General features: G+C 40.4%; 1 protein-coding gene across 2 annotated transcripts in view; it reads left to right on the top strand.

The window, feature by feature from the left end:
• The window catches only part of CPNE4 (copine IV), a 486,060-nt gene that overhangs the window by 297,872 nt on the left and 170,987 nt on the right, over positions 1–17,201 (top strand). The gene's annotated exons all lie outside the window — the stretch shown is intronic.

Here is a 17,201-nt window from a genome sequence, read left to right as displayed (position 1 = left end):
TAATTATACTGATAATTTTCCTAATCTTTAACTCTGTTTGCATCTCTGGAATAAACTCTGTTTGATCATAATATATTTTTGTATGCATTGTGGGATTCTTTTGCTGATGTTTTATTTAGAATTTTCACATCTAATATTCCCAAATGAGGTTGGTGTATATTTTTCTATTATATTTTTCTATTATTCTTTATCAGGTTTTGGTATTAAATTTATACTTGTACCATAAAATTAAGTGGTGCATTGTCTAGCTTTCTTTATGGCCTGGAACAGTTGAAGGAACATCATAATTATCTAATCTGTAAAGGTTGGATAAATCTCAGCGGTGAACCCATCTGGTCCTAGTGTCCTTTTCGATGGTAGATCTAATCACCTTCACAGGCTTGTCTACAGTTGTTGGTCTATTCAGGTTTTCCACTTCTTAGATAAGTTTGAGTAATTTATATTTTGCTAAAAAAATCATTTGCCCATGGGAAAAATTTTGCATATACTATTATCTTAATCCTTTCTACATTTATAATTGTTCTTTCTCTTTTAACTATAATCAGACTTCTAAGTGTTGTTCTGTTTCATTTTTACTTTATTTTTCAAAGAACCACCTCCTGAATTTATTTATCCTTTCTAATATTTTTGTTTGTATTCTATTTTGTTGAAGTAAGCTTTTATCTTTATTAATTTCTCCTTCTGGTTTCTCTTGATGTATTTTATTGTTCTTCTAATTTCTTAAGATGAATATTTAGTCTTTATTCTTTAGTAGTAAAGGCATTTAAGGCTATACTTTTTCCAAAGAATAGACTTTTCACTGAGTCCCATAAATATTGATGAAAAATGTTCTTTCAGTTGCAATTGTTTGAAATTTCTCTTTTTATTTCTCCTTTGACACAAAGATTATCTAGGAATTTTGTTTTTAAATTTCAAAGTAAACAGGATTTTTGGTCACTTTTTAATTTTTTATTTCTATTTTTGTTGGAATTTGTTCAGAACATGTATACTGTAAAATCTCTACTGCTTAAACTGTATTAAGGTTTACTTTCTGACTAATTATTAAGCTATTTTATATAAATCTTTCATAGATATAAAAAAGTACAGTCTCTTATTCAATTAGGCTAAGGCATACATATATGCATGCAGGTTAATATATACATACATACGTATGTGAGTACATACACACACACAAAGAGATTTATAATAAGGAATTGTCTTATAATAAAGACAATGTCCAAAGGAAGGGGTAGAGGGCAAAGATGTTCACTTCTGCACATCTTTTTATGAGGGAAGGAAATATATATTCCCAGGAGTCACCAATAGCTATCTTCTCCAATTCCACTGGACAGGATGGGGTTACATGATCAGGCTCTGGCTACAGAGGAAGCCAGGACAGTGAGCATCTGGCATCTCCAGCCTCTACAGTGGGAGGTTGGCTCACCAGTGAGAAGGAGAGAACAGCTGTTGGGCACACAACCAAGAGTATCTACCAAACCTCTTTCCTTCTTTCATAGTCAGACACATATTTCTCTATTATTGATTATAAAATACCAACTCTTTCCCATGCCAAGGTCCTCTTTGTCCTCTACTTCCCTAATAACACAAGACTCAGAAAACTTGCTTCTGTGCTTTTTTTCTCATATAAGAACTTTGGAATACTTTGCCCCCACCCCAACCCACCCCATTCCACTGTTATGTTTTTCTGAGGTGGCCTTATTTTTTAATTCTGGACTATTATGAGAATTTTCTTAACAGCTTGGCCCTTCTATTTGAGAGTCCTTTCTCAGCACATTCCAAGACTGGCTTTGTCTCATTAGATATAAGTGTGGATCTGATATTCAGCCAGTTCACACTGGTTTACAACCACAATCCGTTCTTACTGGGCCAGTATTTACTCTGATTGGGTGAAGCCCTTATTGAGTCAGTTGTTAAGTATTTTAAATACTGTCCTCATGCATTTCACATTCTGCTGGGATAAACAAACAATAAACCAGGAAAAATGAATAAAATTTATGTTATGTGAGTTAGTAATAAGTGCTAAGAAGAAAAATTAAAGCAGCAAATGGAAATAGGCAGTGTTAGAGGGAAGTATTCACATTATAGACTGGGTGCCAAGAAAAGGCCTCAGTGAGAAGAGTTTGGGTACAGTTCTGAAGGAAATGAGAAAAGGAGCCATGTGGATATCTGGGAGAGGAGCATTCCTGGCAGAGGTAACAGCAAAGGCAGAGGGCCCAAGGTAAAAGTGTGCCCAGGATGTTCAAAGGAACAGCAGGGAGGCCAGAGTGAACAAGGGTAAGGGTGGTATTATATGAGATCAGAATGATAACGAAGGGGTGTTGTGGGGAGGTCAGAGTTTAAATATCATATTGAAAACTGAGTGAAATGAGGAGTTATTGGAAGGTGTGAAGCAGAGGAATTTTATCCCCCGACTTGAATTCTAACAGAATCACTCTGGCCATTGTGTTGAGACTAGATTAAAGGGGCCAGGGGAGGTGAAGGAGGAATACTAGTTAAGTGGGTATTCTAATAATCCAATAGAGAGAATAGTGGCTTAGATTAAGAGGCCATTGTGGGGAAGGTGAGAAGTGGCCACATTCGGTATCTATTCTGAAGGTAAGACAACAGGATTAGCTGATGTGTTGGATATAGGATGTGAGAAGAGGACATAGGACACATTCAGCATAACCCTAAGGTTTTTGCCTGAGCAGCTAGAAGAATGGTGTGGCCATTAACTAGGGTGAGTGACTCTGCTGTAGATCCTGGTGGGGAGTGGTTATCTGGAACACTATTTTAGCTGGAACGTAAAGTTTGAGATATCTGTGAAATGTCTGAGAGACAGCGTAGACAGTTGGGTATGTGCTTGAGCCCCCTTGTCCAACTGGATGTGTGTGTGGGGAATGGGAGCAGGAGGCGAGGGGACTTGGAGACTACTTTCGTAGTTCGGAGAGTTTCCGTTTTGCCTCCTAGTCAGCAACAGGGCACTAGCTCTGGGCTTCTCTCACCAGTCAGTTCTGAGAGAGTGCCTTCCATCAGGTATGAGCATGATTTCATTTATAAAGCCTGGCTTCCTGCGAGTCATCCCAGGGTCACAGTAGCTTACTGTTCAGACAGTGTTTGGTCCAAGGTTGTGCTTAGTCCCCTTGAGTTAGTTAATCTAGGAAGGCTTCCATGTATCACTGACGGATCTGTGTGTGCTACGGGGAGTGCTTTCAAATCTGACCCATTTCCTGCTCTGGTTGTTCCTGGGGTGCAGCCCAGGGCGTGCACATAGCCTTCCTTATCCCCAGAGATGAGAGGCCAGGAGGGCTTTTCTCAGCTGTCTCTTTCCTCGGTTTTCTCCGTAAAATTCCTGGCTGGTCTACCAGGTACCTCATTGCTACTAGTATTATGAGACTACCAGTCCTCTCTTAATTGCTCCCCACCAAGATCTCCCTGGTTTTGACAAAGCATTTAAACAAGAACTTCTTTGGGCTTTGTTTCAAGCAAAATCAGTCACCGCAGGTGGAGTTCTTCTCTTTAAAACTTTCTTCTCTCCTTGGGCAGAACCTCTGTGTGGAAACAGTACAGTCAAGATGTATGTGTCTGATATTCAGGAAACACATCTGGGCCTAAGTTATCAGACTGTACATTTCATTTAAAACCATGAGATTCAATGAGATGACCTAGGAAGCCAGTGTAGAGAGAAGACAAATGCAATCTGAGATTTAAGCCTTTGATCACACCAACATGTAGAGTGAGCAAAGACATTTAGCTGTGCGTACATGGGGAATTCTGGCTTGAGACATGGCCAGGAAATAACCAGCTCTATCAGCCACAGGCCAGCTCCATTTGAAGGCATAGTGACCATTTGAGCTTTAGCATCTTATGTACCTTATCCTTTACCCATATTACTTGATTATATATTTGTTTCTTTCATCCATCAGATTTAGTGTATATGTTGTCTCAAGAAACCAATTGGCTCTGTGGAGGTAGAGATAGGAAGAATCCCTTCCCATTCTGTGCTTGCTACTCTTGCAGTGGAATTAGGGCAGGCTGCTTTGATGCTCATATTTGGTATAGAGAGAGGTCACTGGGATATGATGAAGAAAAAAAAAAAAAAGAAAGAAAGAAAAAAGCAAATAAAACCCTGGAACAAAAAGCCTGGCTTCACATTCAGCACTGCCAGGAGCGGAATGTATGACCTCGAGCAAGTTACTTAACTTCTTCACATGTCAGTTTCCTCACCTATAACATGAAGATATTGATTGTATCTACCTTGCAATGCTGCTGTGTTCCAAGATTTAACTGATATAATGTAAGTACAGTAGTGTGAAGCAGGTGTTTAAGAAATATCAGTTCCTTTCCTGCGCTGACCATAAAGGCCAGGAAAAAGCCATTTAAATCCACAAAATAATCCCTAAACTTCCAGGCGGACACAGCAATGACTGTCATGAAAGAAGGTTATACTCACAGATCCTTAGAAACAGGAGGCACAGCCACGTGGGGGAAGCACTGTGATAAGTCAGGAGTCAGAGGGAGTGAGGGGAAAAGGTGGGCAATATGGGAAGGAACAGGCAAGGCAGGAGAAGCAGGTTTAGAGTTGACAGTTTCAATCATGTCAGTGAGCTCTGGGGCAAAAGGGCAGTCTCTCTCTCTCTCTCTGGTTATACCTGGGGATTAGGGCAGGAGAATGGTGGCCCAGTGTGTAAAAACTGGGTCAAGGAGATGGTTAGGGGTATGGACTCTGGAGTGGTTGGTTTGCATGTGAAAGGCTTACAGCTGAGTGTTTACTACCTCCAAGCATTAGCTAGCCCCAGAGGAGCAATCCTCCTGGGTGAGTAAGGACCCAAACCTTCACAGTGTAAAAAATTAGAAAATAAGAAGACATGACTAATATGCACATTCTGTTTACATGTTTGTGCATAATGTATCAGATCAAGAAAAATGACCTTACATTGGATCAAGCAAAATCAAGGAACTGGAAATGAGCCATGGATAATCTATAACCACTAAACAAAACATATCTCCTAGGAAATTAAAACCTATCCATTGTCTAGCTATCAAAGCCAGTTGAAAAACAAAAACAAAAAAATTCATCTTTGGATTCAGCATAGAACTAGAATTGCAGGGTTGGAAGAAACTTTAAAAATTAATCAATTCCTCCTTCCTCTCCCATCTGTTACTTAAATCTCTCCTTCATGCCTACTAAGTGATGTCTTATTCCTTCTTTGGGTTTTTCTCATTTTATGAAAGATCTCTTTCATAAAGGGACCCAAATCAACTTGATTTTGACCTCTGTTTGTTAATTCTTGAAAGCCTGATGTCTTGCTGTATAAATACCAAAATCACTCAGCCCAGCTCTTGGAACAACTGCCAGATCAGATAAAATGTGCATAATGGGCTTGGCAAACAGCTCTTATGACCACAATGAAGAGCCACTTGTATTTGTCACAGATATCATATATCTGAAGAGGCTACTGGTGAGAATTTGTTTTCTGTCTTACTTTTTCTGACCTGGGGCAGAAATGCCTCCACTTCAAGACACCACAGAATGTGGCCAGTAGCCACCGCCACATAAAATGTATTTCTTGTGCACTCAAAGCTCTCAGCAGAATAAATGGGACCTAGTAGGACATCTATTATATTATAAATTGGATTCTGTGCTTTGGGATGGATGGAGACATACCTACTTTAATGTTGAATCCTAGGGCCTAGCCCTGTGCTGAAAAATCATATGCACTCATTGAATCTTCCTGGAGTGAGTGCATGGAAATGAGTACTAATTGCTAATGGGAAGCATTTGTGAAGAATTTGTTTTAACTGAATAAAAATAAGACATAGAAAAATGAAGATTTTTGTTGTTATTAAAAGAAAAAAATTAGTCCTCCGGGGGCTGAGTTTAAGCCCTGAAATTATCGAGGTTATTACAAAAAAGCAATATATTTTAGATTGTGTTTCCTGAGCCCTCTAACCTGTTGAACAAGAGGCCAATATAGAAGGACTGTTGCGTAGCTTCCAAAAGAGAATGAATATCAGGAACTTAGCACAGAGCCCATGATAAGCTCTCAAAGCACTCCAGCTTTGGTGGATTTGCTGCTTCTTTACAATCATGAGAGTGCCCAGCCTCGTGCCTGTAAAAATATAGGCATGCGATAAGTATTGATCGCTTGATGATCGTTTTAGTGATGCTAATGGTGATGGTAGTGTGAAGGGAAATTTCACCACTCAAGATTTGGCCCCAGTCACTAATAGCTCTTATACCTTATGAAGGACCCCACTTCATAAGCTTCATAAATATCAGCTTTTCAGTGTATTAATGTAATTAATGACAAATGAGTGAGAATGATACCACAGCATCAGTGGGCGACATATGTGACAGAGACAATACTTCATAAAAGAGGCATTGTGTGCTGAATGTATGTTTGTATTTAAAGATAGGAGAAGTAGAAGTTTAAGAATGGGAAGAAGAAAAAGAAAGAGAAGGATTTTTACCTCTTCAATAAAGACATTACCTTGCAACATCTTAAGGTAACTACCACAAAGACAGATTCATTCTACCCGAGTGGTTGGCGGTGAATTGAGATTAATCCATTGACATTAATTTTCTGATTACCAATTCTTTTTATTTATCAGAAAATCTCTCTGATGTTTACAAAGAAGTAAACAGAAATAGGAGAAAAAAAATCTGCATTTGGAGAGCTTTGTGGTATGTGGTGTAGCCTGAATCTTTCGGGATGGAGGTGGAGTTATCATCATCTATTGCAGTCTAGAACATTCTAGTACCTGGACTATTGCAGGGTGGACACAGGCCCAGACAGTCAGGATTCAAGAAAGAGAACGTGGCTCCTAAACTCAGGGTGTCCACCCCACCATGCTTTCTCTCAGCCCTTGTATAAGCAGCTTCAACTTTTAAGTTAACAACTGTAGCAAAATGCTGCAAATTCCTTGGCTTCAAAAGGAAGTCTTTTGGGAACTAGTAAAACAAAAAGTGATATATATGGAAATGGCAAAAAAAAGAATGGGTGCTACCATGGAAAGAAAGTCCAGGTGTAAAGTTAGTGACTGTCACATGGGGACCACCCCAGATTTGTCACTGGACAAGCCAGGAGACACGTGACTGAACAAAACTGTGTGGTCTGACTTGCCTGTGGAGAAAATGGTGGGACCTGTGGCACATATTGGAGTCTGCGCCCAGCTGAGATGAAACCCAGTTATCTCTGCCACTCTGTTTTCCAATTCCTGAGATATTAATAGTTTCATGATAGTAAGAATTTGTGGTAATGGGTTTGGCTTCAGACAAAGGCTTAACTAACATTTTATTGAGGAGGCATAGGAGAGAGGTTGGTCAAGAGAGACATCAGAGAAGAATAGAGGCAGGGCCTATGGAAATTGTACAAAACATCAAATGCATGTATAGACCTATTTATTAATTTAATCAATAAATACTGAACAAACAGTATGCTTTTGCATTTTGCAAAGTATGGGGTATGTAAGCCAACTTGCTCTACTTGTGTTTTAATTGATTTGCACTCGGAGAAAATGTCTCTAAGACATTTAATAGAGATGTCTATTTTCTTAACACTTCAACGCAAACTTCATAAAATGTGTTTTGTTGGATATTAATGTATGTATTTTATGAGAGGTAGAAGGAAGGTTAAATAAGTTTAGAAAATATTAAAAGGTTAACATATTTATTTGCTGCAGAACTCCTTAAGAGCCTTTAATATATATTCTGCATGTTGACCTTCTAAGAAGAGGGTATAGTGGATAGGGCTCTCAAAACTCATTTGACTGCAGAACCTTTATTTCCAGGAACTGCCTTTAGGGCTAGTGTTCATGAAACACACATGAGGCATTGCTACTTTGAAGTATTAATCATCCCATTCAGAAGATGTTCAAGGACGTCTGATGGTGCAGTGCTCTGTGAGCCAACCACCCCAGTCTGGCTAGGTTTCAGGTCTTCTTCAACTGATGAGTGTATAGTCAAGTGCCTGGGCTAGCCCATTTCCTGAGAGCCCGTTTCCTGGCATGGCCTAGTTCCACGGTGTTGCCTCCTTCCGGGAACTTATTTTTTTTAATTTTCTTTCAGATGTTGTGGGGAATTAGGCTTAGTTGACAAAACCATAACAAAAGGCTGAATATGTGTATGTGTATGTTTATGTTTAAACCTTGATGCTGGAATGCTGGGCCCTGAATCTCGTAGGCACCCTGAGTAGGAAGTCTTGGAATCGGCAGTTTGGTGTGGTGATGTGGAGAACAGCACCAGGAGTCAGAGGTCGTAGCTAGATCCATAGCTCACCTGCTGGTGTGCAGCTACAGGAATTTGAGAATGTCATGTTAATATCTACCAAGCTCAGTTTCCTCTACTAAAAATTGAAGGGTAGGAATAGATAAGGAGTGACAGACATGTGACACAGGGGACATTCTTATGCCTCCTATATCCAGGGCAGGCATTGCTAAGTTATCGTTCTTCCCACCAAATTCAGAGACAGCCTCAGATACATTCCCACCACCATGTTTTCACCAATCACTCAGAATTGGGAGGTAGGATGAAACTGGCTGCCATTCTCAGCCTTGACGAACTCTAAGAATTTAAGATTTAAGGTTACTGCTATCGCCAATATACATATACAATCCTGCTTTTATCCTGGTAAGAGCAAGGTGTCAGGGAGAGGTGAGCACCCCCCTATTTATAACAGAGTGCTTCCAGAAAGAGTGGTGGTCATAAAGGTGATGTGCTCCTCCCTACTCAATGGCATTTTGAGAAGGGCCACTGAGATCAGGGGACTAATTCACAATTCGGGCAATTGGGAATTGAACTAATTTGACTAATAAGCGGAACAGATATTGAATATTCTATAGGAGTTGGGTGGGGGAGTTGAAACCCAGGGAAGCTGATTCCAAGCTACAGAATAACCCCCCATCACTTCACCCCTGCATGGGGACACCTATCTTGAGGAGGGTTGAGGCCTCGGCTAAGCCACCTTCACAGTCTGCTGGCTGGTGAGCATGTCAGACGTGGGATGCATATGCAGCATCCTGCAGATATGTTTCTCTTACTATTTTCAAACATCAATTAATGAGAAAACCAAGCCTCTTCAACTTTGGATGACCTTTCTGGAGGACTCCACAGATGTGACAGAGAAATGAAATGGTGGGAACATCCTGTTAATAATCAACATCTGAGTGAAGTGCAAATTGCTTTACACTTGTGTGAGATTAGCCTCCAAGCTCCTGTATGCTGAGGATCTGACCGTCACTGCAACTTGGCGTGACGGCAATCCAACACCTTCCTGCTCCTAATCGTGAAGGGCTCTGCCTGCTTTTGGCAGGCAGACATGAATTCTGTGAGGCAGTTTCTGATTGCTTGATATTTACATGCCAGGTTACAGCTGGAATGAGGGGTACAAGGCAGTTGATTTAGGACTGAAAAACACCTTTTATGTTATAGAAGGGTCTTTTTCCTCTTGACTTGGAAAACCTAGATTTCTCCTGAGCCATTCTAGAGGGGCTCTAGCTAAGTGGAAGGAACTTGAAGAGAAAAATATAACAGGAGGAGGAAGAGAAAGTTTGAAGATCTATCTGTGCTAGATACTCAACAGTCACACTGAAAAGATTTTCAGGGTCTGTTGCCCAGCTGAGGATGTTAAAGATTGTTTTTCTCCCAAAGAACATTTATAGTATTGGGCATTCAGAATGGCCCTGCTTGAAACCACTATGGTCAGATGGTACCTGAACATATTCATCTTCTTCAAGATAGGTGCCATGTGCCAGGAAAGAGCTTTAAGGGAAATCCCAGTGGCTCTATCACTTAATAGCTGGGTGACCTTGGGCGAGTTAACCTTTTTGACCCTATGTTTCCTCATGTGCAAATTAGCAATAGCGGTTGTTGGGATGATTGCATGGAGTAAGGTATGTGAAGTGGTTAGAACACTGCCTGGTGCATACTAAGTGCTCAGGAAGTGTTCCTTGTGATTGATTATTGAGCAAGGTTGGAGAACAGGGTGTTGTCACTAAGAGGAAGTTACCACATAAATCACAGAAGGATTACTGGTTTTCAAAGTTTTAAAAGCCTATACAATTCTTTAATCATGAGTCACCAGACTAGACACAATTTCACCTGCCCTTGAGGTTTAGAAGGTTCTCCCAGGTTCTGCCGTATCTTGGGACATTTTTAAGAGTATCAGGGAACCAATCAGTGTTCCGGGAGAAAAAGAGATGTTAATGAAGAGACCACTTAGAGATGCATGGGCAAGGTTAAAGGAACCGGCAAAGGCAGCTGAGATGTCCTGGGACTGGCAATAGTGAGAAGCCAATATTAGTGGAACGTGCTGGACAGGCAGAGGTTATGGTGTTACTGGAAACCAGCAAGAGCTAGAGCTTTGCAGGAGGGCAGCTAGGAGGAGGCTATAGGTGGAGAGATGTAGTCACTGCCAAAATTGTATCATGGAGCAGGGAGGGAAAAAGAAAAATATACTGACCTCTCCTGCTTTCTGGTCTCCTACTGGTGCCTTCCATTGGCTGAAGAAGGGTGAGCCAGCAAAGAAACCTGAATGAAGCAACCCATGCAGGGCAGTCTTCTAGGACACAGCAGAGCAGAAAGATCAGGGGATGCAAAGGAGAATGGGTGCCACATTCACTAACTCTTGTTTCACAAACAGGGAGTGTGCCAGTTACTGGGGTGCTTGACTGGGTAAAACATCCAAATAAACCACCTTTTCCCATAATGTGATTATTTCTTTCATTCAGTCCCCTGTCCTGTAGTGAGCTGAGCAGTAGCCAATGGCTCTTCCAAGGAAGCAGGAATGTATTAATGCACAAAGTCTGATCTAGAGGTTGCGGTGTGGCGCTCAGAGTAGACCACACGATAGCTCTGGCTCCTGGTCTCCAACCACTTGGAGCTGAGCCATTATGGTTGGTAATATGATTAATATAAACTTAACTGTAGATTTTTAAACTGCTGATGCCTAGATTCCACGTCCAGAGAATCTAATTTAATTGGCCCAGAGATCCCCAGGTGGTTTCATTGTGCAAAAAGTTTGAAAATTCCTCATATGTGTGTTGAAATCACCTGGGAATCTCTGGGTCAATTAAATAAGTATGAGTATGTATCATGCAGGATTTCATAAATTTGCAGGGAGATAGAGCTGGCAGAAGCTAGGAAAGCTAGGACAATGCTGTACACATGTGGCTATTCAAATTTAGACTTAAATTTAAAATTCAGTTCCTCAGTCCTACTAGCCACATTCCAAGTACTGAATAGCCACATGTGGCTAGTGGCTACCATTTGGACCATGCAGAACATCATAGAAGTTCTATTGTACAGCACCACTGGGGAAAAGGAACAGCTGTGGAAGAGATGAGGTGTTGCACTGGAAGGTGCACTTGAGACCCATCCCAAGCCTGTATTACCAATGCAGTGAGGATTGGCTCAGGCTCCGTGTGGCTGGAGCCAGCAGCTTGGAGGGACTAGGGCGGGCAGCAAAGGAAGAAGAAGACCTGGGTCACATCATTGGCATTTGAGACCTCTCTGAAGGTACCTATAGGGTGATTCTCATTTCATTTACTTCTGAGCCACACTCCTGGGCAAAGTGATGCAACTCTGCTGACTGCTTTAAACAGCACAAGCCCCAGGCTATTTCTATTGCTGAATGGAATGTCTAGCTTTAGGGTTTCTAGCAGGTTCATCCCCAGGGATCCATAAACAGAGGCCCTGTTACTTGAGAGCCAGGTTAGCGGCATGGCAGGAGGATGAAGGGAAGGACCAAGGGATTGAGAGCAGAAGAAAAACACTTGTAACCCTGGATCACTTGTTCTATTTAATCTAGAGTATTCGAAGGTTTTACACTTGGTGGGTAAAGCATACCTTTTTAGAGATAAATCTATGAGAGGTGTCAGGCTGGATGTTTCTTGACAGAGGTAGAAGGAGGTATTAGTTTGCTAGGGTTGCCATGGCAAAGTATCACAAACTGGCTTAAACACCAGAAATTTATTCCTGTGAAATAAGAACTGTGAAAGTTCTGCAGGCTAGAAATCTGAGATCAGGATGTCAGCAGGGCTGGTTTCTTCTGAAGGCACTGAGAAGATCCTGTTTCATGCCCCTCTCCTGGCTTCTGCTGTTTCACTGGCAATCTTTGGCATTCCTTGGCTTGTAATGAGGAGCAGGAGATTGCACCACCTCAGTCTCTTCCTTCATGTTCACGTGGTGTTTGCCCTGTGTGCATGTCTGTCTCCAAATTTCCCATTTTTATAAGAACATCAGTTACACCAGATCAGGAGCCCACCCTACTCCAGTATGACCTTGTGCTAACTTAACTAATTACTTCTGCAATGACCCTATTTCCATATGAGGTCACATTCTGAGGTACTGGCATATGAATTTAGAGGGACATAATTCGACTCATAACAAATGACACAATAGAGCATATATTTTGGAGTCAGAAAGACTGAATGTGAGTCTTGCTTTTGCCACCACTTTTCTCATGCACAGTTTTATTTTATCATTTGCAAAATGGGAATGATATATTTAATAAAATCATTTGTAAAGTAATACATCAGTTATAAAATGAACCATTATTTTATGTATCCCCAGGAAGGGAAAAAATGCTGCCAATTCAATAATGGCATATCATCAATTATAACATGCATCTCAAATTCAAAGATATTAAACTGTGAAATAAAACTATGTTTTAAAGTCAAAGAAAGTAAGGACTGAAGAAGATACTATGTAAAGTGCCCTCTGTGAGAAGGTAAAAAAAGTCAATACAGGTACATCACTTTTTTCTCTCACCCCTTCCTTTGCCTGAGCAGAAAGTTACTGTCACCATTGGTCACCACCGGTCACCACCCAACTTGCCATCCATTTCAAGAATGGATTTAATAATTTACTAGGCAGGAGTCAGCTTCCACCCAAATCATTTGTGATAAGTTAAGGAGAAACAAAAGCTGTCAAAGACTTAGGCGTATTTTCAGTCCTAGGAGCCAGTGAGCTGGATCCCCCAGTCCATGTGGCAGATTAGCTAGGCAGCCAGAAATGATGCAACCTCAGCATGTAGACAGATCACAAAATGAATGGCACCAGTCAACTCAAGTTTCCACCTGTGACTCTTTACACACCCCACGAACTGTTAAAGAGTTATTGTCCTATCAAAGTAGAAAATCCACTTAAATTGAAAATAAAAATCATATCTCAACAGCACCAACCTATCTCTCTCTGTTGAGTGATTTTGAGACTGGCAACAAGTTTGTTGCAGCTACAGGGCAGGTCGCCAACCCTGAGGCTAGTCACTTAAAATCTGCAACCACAAGCAGCTGAAATCCTGAAATTGAATAATGCTATTTCTGGTGGCTCAGTGATTTGTTTTATTATCTGAATTTTATGAGATTTAATATGTTTCCTTGGAAGTTACATGGTTTGAAAAATTGCTGGTAATAAATCCCTTATTTTTAAACATAAAGAAAATTATCCATTTTTTATTCAGAAAAAAATTAGTTTCTCTCTATTCTCACTAAATAAATATTGAGGAAATATTTAAAAAATATCAGTTTGAAGAAATACCTAATTATAAGCCTACCCTGGGGCCTTGTGTCTCTCTCTGGCCTATGATGTCATTCGTTACCAGGACCTCTTACTCTTGGGATGATAAGGGACTGTACTTCTCCAGGAAACCTTAGAGAATTCAGTGACTGGTAACAATTTTGGCTCCTGCCTTCGCCTCCTCCCCATCAATAGCATTGCATTCTTTAGCCCTCACCTGCCCCTTGCAACTTTGCCCATGGCAGTCCCAGCCCTTGGAAATTGCGGGGAGCAGATGGCCATTGTGTGCTTAGTCTTTTTTTTTATTATTATTTTTTATTTCAGGATATTATGAGAGTACAAACATTATGGTTACCCTTTATGTCTTTGCCTCACCCAAGCGAGGGTTAGAGGCATGCCCTTCCCCTCTACAATGCTCCCCGTGTCCTTTAGTTGCAGGTTTACCCCCCATCCCCCTAATCCCTGGAGAGTATTACTGCTATGTGAGCACCCCAGTGTTCATCAGTTAGTACCAATTTGATGGCGAGTACAAGTGGAGCCCATTCTTCCTATCTTCTGGTGCCTTACTTTGGATAATGGGCTTAAGTTTTGAACTGCTTGCTGATGGCACATTTGCCTGTCCCCCATCCCATCTAGTTTCTGTGAGCAATGTTCAGGGCCTCCATTGTATCTCCAGCATGCCCAGTGGACAAACCAGATCTCCAGAGACACAACTGCACCCTCGTTCACTGACTTTGCTCATCAGTTCCACATTCACATTTGTTGTCTGGCTGTTGCATTACTTTGAGCAACAGGGTTTATGAGAAAATGCTTCAAATTTGGATGACTATGTAACATAGAGGTTAAATATACAGACTCTGGAGCTTAACTGCCTAGGTTCAAATCTCACCTCTGCTACTTGGAAGTTGGGTAAAATTGGAAAAGTTATGGGGTCTCTCTATCTCCTGATAAAAGGGGGTGATATAGTACCTACCTCCTTGTGTGTTATCATGAGGAGGAAAAGCGAGAGCCTGTCAAAAGACTTGAACAGCCACTTCATGATGAAGATATACAGATGGCAAATACTCCTGTGAAAAGATCCTCAACATCACTAGTTTTAGGAAAATGGAAATTAAACCACAATGAGATACCACTGTGTACCTATTATAACTTAAAAAGTTAAACATACATCTATTTCACTCCTAGGTATTTATCAAAGAGGAAAAAATACATGTCCATACAAAGGGCTTGCACATGATTATCCAGGAAAGTTTTATGTGTAATAGCCAAAAACCAGAAACAATCCAAAAGTCTGTCAGTGAAACACTACTCAGTAATAAAAAGATGAACCATTACTATGACAACAGATAAATCTCAAAATAATTATGCTGCATGAAAGAATAAAGAGAAAAGGACCACATACTGTATAATACTGTATATTATAATGTACATTTTTATATATTACAGAAAATACAAACTAATCTACAGTGACAGAAAACAGATCAGTAGTTTCTTGGGAATGGGGGGAAGGAGGGGTGAGAAGAAGGGGTTACAAAGGGGCATAGGAGACTTTAGAGGTATGGATGTGTTCATTATCTTGATTGTGATGATGCTTTCATGGGTACACACATGTCAAAATGTATTGAACTGCACACTTTAAACAGATGTGACTTATTATATGTCACTTATACTTCAATAATGCTGTTTTTTTATATGAGTACCTGTGACATAACAGGCCCTTCCAAAAGTGTTAGCTGTTATCAACTTTATTGTTATACAGAAATATATTTTATATGATGTTTGTATAATAAAAGAGCATCTCATCAGAAGCAGTGTTCAATAATTGATTCTATCACCATCACACTATAACCTAGCTGCATTTTTCCTTTCTTTCTAGGGATGCTCATGAATAAACACAAATTAAGGAAAGTAGCCCAGGCTTTGAGGTCAGAAGGCGTGAGTTCAAGTGCCCACACTGACATGGAGTTCCTTGTGTTGATATCTGACGTTGAATTTTCTTGTTTGTAAAACAGTATGAAGCTACACCTCATGATTGCTATAAGAATCAAATTTTCAAAATGGATGTGTGTTCTGTAAACTACAAAGCAATGTGAATATAGCAGTCATTATGAGTAGGGAAGAGACAAGATAGGCATTCGCATTTTTACAGACAGGGTAACAAAGGGCAGGCAAGATTAAAATAAACCTTGATCTCACACGAGAGCAAGGAACAGACCCCACATTCCCTCATTTCCCCCAGACTGATATTCCCACATCAGAATTCTCTAGAATCGTTTTAAAAATCCATATTTCTGCGTCCTGCCCTACACTTACTAAACAGAATCACCTGGAGTAGGGAAAAGGAATCTGAGGTTTAAAGAAAGCTCCCCAGTTGATTCTGAAACAGCCAGTAGCACCAATAGGTGGATGATCTTTTGGAAACAACCACCTTGCTCTTGATGCCTTTCAATGAGAAACATGAGCTGGATCCTAGGTCCCATTGTTCAAGTGAATCCTAAATTTAGCCTCCAGAAAAGGTAATGCATCTCCCAGGATAACTGCAAATGCAGAATGTTTCGAAACATCTTTCAAACACTTATTATAGCAAGCACTTCCCTTATCATCATTTTCTTTCTTTTCTTGAGCACTTATACCTTTTACATTCTTACTGGCCCTCAGGTTATACTCGGAAATTATGTATCTTGCTAATGCAAATGTTACTTAATGCTTTCCATCTTGTCATTTCCCCCCAAAACCAAGTTACTTGGGGTTGCATGGTGGCAGCTTACCTTGGATAGTGTGTCCGAGGTGTGTGGCTTGATGCCAACATGAACTTTATATCTATGTGGGAACACCATTTGGAAATCAAAAAGTAAGAAGAAAAGTACCAGGATTGGTGTACATCACTCATTTGTGCCCTTTGAGGTGGTTAAAGCAGAATAACAAAGACTAGAGTTTCCATTTCCTATCTTGTGTCATCTAAACCTGCTCAGGACTCTTTTCTTCCTTCCATAAGCACAGAAGACATTTTTCTGTGTCTTGGGGATGTCAGATCCACCTATAATGTACTTCTTGGGGGTTATTCTGAAATCCTCTATCAAAAGACACTACATAAATATAATTAAATCTTTTATCATTTGGCTCATTCTTCCATGAATTTGGACCAGATGTAAAAATGCCTCTCGGGGGCAGGCAGAGTTGAGGGAGAAGGGCCCGGAAGGGACTGTGAGAACTGGAGCGTGAATGCCCTGTCCAAATGGGACAGTCTCCAATTGTTACCATGTAAGAATGTGGTCTAATTTCTTCTGAAGGGAAGGCAATAGAAATAGCTTCCTTTTTATGCTGGCAAATTAAGGGGAAAATACTTTGAGTGGGGCAAATGAAATATCTCCAAGTCAGCTTACACTTGCAGACTCCCAGCTTGTACTCTCTAATTTATATTATTTTTCAAAACTACGATCTCTGCACAACTGAAAAAATTTATGCCAATGCAGTGCATTTTTATACTTATACAATCATCCAGTGGCATAATCAGTCCTGTTATCCCACCCCATGAACATTATATTAATATAACAATATAAAATTCACTGCAAATAGAAGCTAGGTCTTCATGGGAAGCCAGAATAGTCAAATAACCATGAGTCTGAACAATAACTTGTAAAATCCTAATCAACAATGGGCTAGAGTCTGGTTTCCTGTCTTCCTATCTGTTGAACAAGGACGT

The sequence above is a fragment of the Propithecus coquereli genome, unplaced genomic scaffold, assembly GCF_000956105.1.
Source record: "Propithecus coquereli isolate 6110/MARCELLA unplaced genomic scaffold, Pcoq_1.0 Scaffold12, whole genome shotgun sequence".
In the NCBI taxonomy this organism is placed as follows: domain Eukaryota; kingdom Metazoa; phylum Chordata; class Mammalia; order Primates; family Indriidae; genus Propithecus; species Propithecus coquereli.
This window is presented reverse-complemented; position numbering and strand designations above follow the sequence as displayed.